Raw genomic sequence first — 6,877 nt, 5'->3', positions numbered from 1 at the left:
CTTCGATACCATTTTTCTTTTTGTATCCCTTTGCTCATTCAAAAACTCTTTATGGAGAATCAGCTGTGAAACCTGGACACAGAAGAGAGATTTCATGGTTGATAAGTGGCATGGTCAGGACTTGAATAAAGCCGGTCTGATTAAAAGCCACAGTCTTAACTGCTAAGAGTATGTGTGACATTATGACATGTGCTGTGTGTGTGTGTGTGTGTGTGTGTGTGTGTGTATGAGGGAGGGAAGGAGATGGGGGAAGGGAGAGAGAGAGAGAGAGATATGAAAAGAACATGTAAGACAGTCTTCCCTCTCCCAGTCTTTTAAAGGGCAAAAAGTTGGAAGTCATGCAGTTTTCTGTGTGAGCTCAGTGTTCCCTAGACATATATAATGTCAAGAAAATAGGGCTTGGTAGCATTTCTGTGGGAGAACATGGATGCATGTAAGTGAGATTAATCACTCTTAGTAAAAAAGAGACGTTTTCTTAGTGACTGTTGTTTTCTAACTTTCGACAAATATTTTAATCCTTAATATTTCAAAAACTTGAAACTTACAGTGATTGAAATTACTTCATAATTTTATACTGGAAAAATATTGGGAACATAGAGTGATCTTTCCTCTCTGCAAAGATCTTAGGGCTAAGTGTTATGGCGAGAATGTAATATAAAATGTGAACGTACTCTGACTTAGTGCTCTACATCAGGGCGAAAGGGGGAAGACTGGACCTAATTCACTGTACCCCTTAATGGGATCCACAGATTGGGTGTTGCTGACCAGAATGATTGTAAACAGCTTGTGACCAGACAGACATAAACATTGAAAGTGCTTAGAAACATCTGAGTAATTGGAAGAAATTTGAAAGTGTGATTTTATGCTTGTTGAATTTAATGATAGAAACAATGGCATTTGTATCTTCTGTGCCTTTTGTTTTTATTTTCTTGTTTTTTCTAATTTCATTGAGGTATAATTGACGAATGAAATTGTATATATTTAAAGTGTACTGATGATGTGACATATGTGTACGTTGTGAAATGATTACCTTAATCAAGTTAATTGACATGTCTATCACCTCACACAGTTACCATTGTTCTTTTAGGGAGAAACTTAAGACTTACTCCCTTAGCAAAGTATACAATATCATATTTATTTATTTATTTTTATTATATCAGTATTATTATTTTTAGAAAGGGAGAAAGAGAGTGTGGTGGGGAGGGGGAATGGAAGAGGGAAAGAGAGAATCCCAAGCAGGCTCCATGCCTAGCCCCATGCTGGGCTTGATCTGAGATCATGACTGAAATCGAGTGTGATGTTTAACTGGCTGAGCTACACAGACACCTCATGATATAGTATTATTAACGGTAGCTGCTACACTGTACGTTAGATTCCCCAGGATTTATTTATTTTATAACTGAAGGCTAGTACCCTTTGGCCAGCATCTCCCTATGTCCCCTCCCCTCAGCCCCTATTGATAACCACAATTCTATTCTTTGTTTCTGTGAGGTTTTTTTTTTTAAGCTTTCATTTATGAGAGAGATCATACAGTATTTGGCTTTTCTCTTATTTCACTTAGCATAATGTCTTCTAAGGTCATCCATGTTGTAAATGGCAGGATTTCTTTCTCATGGCTGAATAATATTCTGTTATATATATTCACATGTATGTGTATAGCTATCATCACATTCATATAAATATAATGCATACATATATCATATATCATATATCTATATCTATATCTATATCTATATCTATATCACATTTTCTTTATCCATTCATCTGCTAATGAATACTGACTGCTTCCATTTCTTGGCTGTTATGGATAGTGCTGTAGTGAACATGGATGTTTTTATTTACTTTTCCTGGTAATTCATCTCTGTTTTATTTCACAAAAATATCTGCTTATTTTGGATTGAAAATTTTAAAAAGGCAAACTGGTCCTCTACTACAGATAGTCTGAGAACACTATACTAAACCACAATCAAGTCAAGTTTGTTATTGAACTGAAAATAATGTGTTTTAAAAACACATTGAGTGTAAAATACCAGATTAAAATATGTAAATTATAGCATTAGATATTTTCAAAACTTGGTCAGTGAGGTGAATAAGATCCAAAGGGTTCTGGGGGTTTGCAACTACACAGAGGCAATTTTTGCTTAATTCCCACAAAAAATTTTGGCAAAAACTTGGGAGAGGCCAAGCCTTACTAACTAGCCTACCAGTTGAGTATCTTCACAAAGATATCATGAGGATATCTTTTTTTCGTTTCTCACCCAAGGAATTGTTGTATAAATATTTATTCATTCATTCGTTCATTCGAGGACTTTAGGGTCCCTTATGAGTGCCCATCACCACTCTCAGCATAGCGGAATGTGCTGATGGAATAATAAGGGGGGGGGTTGTCTGTATACATACAAACATTTTTAGAGATGATTTAAATTCAGGATCTTTAAGTTCCTTGAGTGACCCTTGAAGAACTCAGGCCCACTAAGCACATTTACAGAATGTTCTTAGCTGGTTGGACTTCAGCCATGCTTTTCCTATTCTCCTGGCCCGTATCTGTTATCCCAGTTTTTTTTAGCTTCTGCTTTAGGAATGGACCCAGAAGATAGCAAATGGGGCAGGACAATGGAAATCACAGAAGAATGTAAAAGCTAAAGCTGGGCCATGGTTGCAGAAGCAGTCTCTACTGCTAAAGCCATTGGCTTTGGCAAGTAGGTGTGGGATGTGTGAGACATCGGAGACACAGCAGCCTACATGCACACCGGTGTCATTTTAACATAAAGTTAGCAACATATGTATAACACAGAAATCAAACAAGACCTTACTGCTGAATCAGCCAGTTTGATTCTCCATCAGGCAGAGAAAGCAAAATTACAGTACAATTCCTGCTAGAATCCCGTTCGGCAAAGTATAACCTCTGACATTCCGCTGAGTGATCTTTTGGGAGTTCTAAAGACATAATATGCCTTTAGAAAATAACATCATCTTTCCCTTTCATTTTGACTTCCTTTTATTTTATTTATCTTGATTTATCACTGATAGGTTTGTTGTTATCATAAAAGAGAAAGTTTCCATCATAGATGGCATTCATGATGCTAAGTTGTATAATAGTGTGTTCTCCTGATGGATGTCCAGATAGCTTTGAGTGGGGGAGGCCTAACCATTCAATCTCTGTCAGCAATCAGGCTGGATTCATAAATAAGAACACATGTGGGGACTGTGGTATTGACTAGAACAGCTAGGTGCTTTTTAGCAAGGTTTACAATGTCTTGATTTTTCTCCATGTGATGTGTATGGGAGAAGTTGGGGAGGTCAAGAGGAAATAGGCGTAAGTCAAAGGGAGACTTGTAAAATAAACAGCAACATCTGGCAAATGACTTCCTCCCATGTACATAGGAAGGACTCTTAGTCGGGGCAGTGACGGAGAAATGTTTTTCTTGGCAGCATGTTGGCCTAATGTCCATCCGATTTGGGAATGAGGTTTGCTTAAGGTTAGGATATTTCTCTTGCCGATGGGGTGGACTCTAAGGCCTGATGCTTATAACAGCAGCCATCCATCTGGCCATTCTTAAGACTCATTAAGTTTACTCTGAAGTGTTTTCAAAAGATATTTAAACATTAAAGCCTCAAAATTCTTCCTTATCTAGACTTTTGTTTATATCTTCTTAGTGCACTGTATTATTTACACTGGAGAGGTTTGGTGCTGCATTTCTCTTTTTGCTTTGCTCAGTTAAAGAAAAAGAACATTCAATTGCAACGATTCTATATATCACCTCAGACATACCAACATGTACAAGCCCTTTGTAATTTCTTGATGTGTAACCATTCACATTAGATGATGAGGGATAAATTTAATATTCAATAATTTGATCTTTTATATCTCATCACTGGCTTTTGGAAGGGTACTTACAGGCCTTTTCTTACCAGAATAGACAGATTTTTATTGTTTTTGCAGCCTAAAAAAAAAAAAATAAATAGAAAGTAAAACATGCATATACTAGGCAAATAAACAAAACAGAAGTTTATAGAATAAAAAGATTGGGGTCTTTCATTTAGGTCATATCAGGTGACAATTCTGTGCTGTGTTTGTGCAAACTCAGATATGAAGTGTTAAAAATTATCATTTTCATATGGCATTCACTATCTTTAGGTTAATACAAAGATAGCACAACTTTATAATTCCATTGTGGGACTTGTGTAATTTGTTTCTCCATGTGGTGGTGATTGAGAGGTGTTTTCTCAGTTCTGGGGAAGAGAGTGGGATATGGGCACATTCCCCTGGGGGGGCTCAGTGGGATATAGTGTCCACCGAATTTCCCATCTCAGTGCTCTTCCCTTCCTCCCATTTCTGTCACTGCCATTTATGAAAAGCAGATGGAAACAATGTGATGTACACATAGAATAATCCTTTTTAATGTTATGGGAAATGTGCATGCCTTAGTTTTGGGATTTTTTATAATGGTGCTGTTTTTTTAGGTGCAAGTCTTTTACATAGTGAAACCATCTGCTCTTCTGAAGCCACGTACTTCTTAACTCAGGACTCATTGACAGGCTCACAGACTTCAGGTGTGACTCTATCCATGACCTACAAGGGAGAGAGAAAAGTTCTGGGATTTCCAGTGGGGAAATTTATCAGAGTAGCCATTATCTGAATAGCAGGCCTACCGGGAACTAAGTAGGATTGCTCAGCAATCCTACACGAGTGAGGAAAACTGTCAGAGTCATGCACATAAGTAAGACATCCCTACCCACTGTTAGAAAAAAACAGTGTAAAGGGTATAATGTACCTTCTTTTTTAAATTTTTTTAAGATTTTATTTATTTTAAAAGAGAGAGAGAGAGCATGAGTCGGGGTGGAAAGGGCAGAGGGAGTAGCAGAGAGCCTGATGCAGGGCTTGATCCCAGAACCCTGAGCTGAAGGCAGGTGCTGAACTGACTGAGCCACCCAAGTGCCTCTTTTCATAAATTTTCTTTTAAATGAATTTCTTTCTTTTTTTCCTTCTTTCTTCCTTTTTTTTTTTTTGTTAGAGAAAGCACAAGCATGGAGAGGGGCAGTGGGAGAGGGAGAAGCAGGCTCTCTGCTCAGCCCTCCGTATTCGAGGTTCCCATGAACTCCTCCCCCTTGGATTTGATTGTTTGCTAGAACAGCAATCAGAACTCAGAGAACACTTAACTTACACTTACCAGTTTATTATATAATAATAGATATGACAAAGGATACAGATGAGATGAAGAGTTATATAGGGCAAGATATGCGGGAAGGGCACAGAGCTTCTGTGACTTCTCTGAGTATGCCAGTTTCCCAGTACGTAGAAACTCTCCAAACCCTGTACTTTTGGGATTTTTATGAAGGTTTCATCACATAGTCTTGATAGAGCCTTAACTCCATTTCCAGGCCTTGTTCCCTCTTTGGAGAATGGTCAGTATGGCCAGAAGTTCTGAGCTTCTCATTGTGGGTTGGTTTTTCTTGTGACCAGCTCCCATGTAGGATACCACCAAAAGTCACTTCACTAGAACAAAAGATACCACTATCACCCAGGAAATTCCAAGGAATTTAGGAGCTCTGTGTCTGGGACTGGGGTCAAAGACCAAATATAAGAACAAAAGGTATTTCTAGTGTTCTTAACACTTGGGAAATTACATGGGTTTTAGAAGCCTGATGCCAGGAGCCAGGGGCACTAATACACATATTTTCTCTTTCACAGAACTCATGCTAGATTGTCCCCCCAAGGCAAGTTTTCTAGACTCTTGACTACAGTCTTCTTGATCTGAAGCTCCCTGCAACCTATATTTTGTCTTTTAATGAACTTTTAATATTTTCCCCTATATTGTTGCTATTTAGGTCTATGCCTCATCTCTGCTACAATATTTAATCTCATATTTATGGCCACAATGTGAGAAAAACACTGTTGTCTCCATTTTACAAATGCTGGAACAGAAGCTTTAATAAATGGCGTCATGCCCAGTGCCAAAAGCCCACTCGTAGATGGTAGAGAAATGATTCAAATCTAGGTCCTCTTTCCCCTATATTACAGAGAAGGAACAAAGAAGCTCCACAGGGCAGACCTGGATCTCGTCACTGAGAAAAAAATGCAGCTGTGGAGAAGGCTTTCTTGCTATGCGGATAAATCCTCATAGTTGGTGGGTACTTCATAGTGGCCTTGACAGTGGTTTTCATTTTTTTAAAGTAACGGGTTTCGTTGTGTTACTAAGATGAAGATAAAATTCTAGTTTGGATACTTGTGGGAACTAGCTTTCTGAATGTGTAATTTTGGAAGGAAAATGATCTGAAATAGGAGTCTCAGCTTGCTTTATTTACGTTCTTTCCTATTAGTTATTTGAAGGGACATAAACTACCTGAATTTCAGATTGTCCCCAGGAGAATATTTGTTATAGAAATGTTGTGGGAAAAGGTCACTATGACTTGGAGAACCCACATTTTGGGGGGAGAGCGATTAGAGCTAATTTTCTGAGGAATTATTGTTTCCCATTGAAAGGAAAGTTCAAAAGTGTCTCATTATTTTTCATTTAATCTTATCCAGAATGTCTAATATCCAGTTCCCTATCATCTGCAGTTATCACAGTGTGTCATTTTAATTTAAGGGGGAAGGTATATAAATAGTATATGCAAGTGATCTCTCTATAGCATCTTTGTGTTTCTGTATACACGTAGGAAATTTGATTTAGTTGTTAAATCATTGACTAATCAGTATGTCGGTGTCCAAAACACAAAACATGCTGCAGAATGATAAAAGGGGCATGCTAAATTTGGGTTTGTTGATTTGTTGAGGGGAAGTAAAATTAGATTTGTCAAGGGAGAAATTATAGATTTCATAAGTCATGCTGAAGATTATCATAGGAAGAATTGAATATGATTATAAGACAATCTA

This window comes from Lutra lutra, chromosome 2 (genome assembly GCF_902655055.1).
Source record: "Lutra lutra chromosome 2, mLutLut1.2, whole genome shotgun sequence".
Classification (NCBI taxonomy): Eukaryota; Metazoa; Chordata; class Mammalia; order Carnivora; family Mustelidae; genus Lutra; species Lutra lutra.
Note: the sequence above shows the minus strand (reverse complement) of the source record.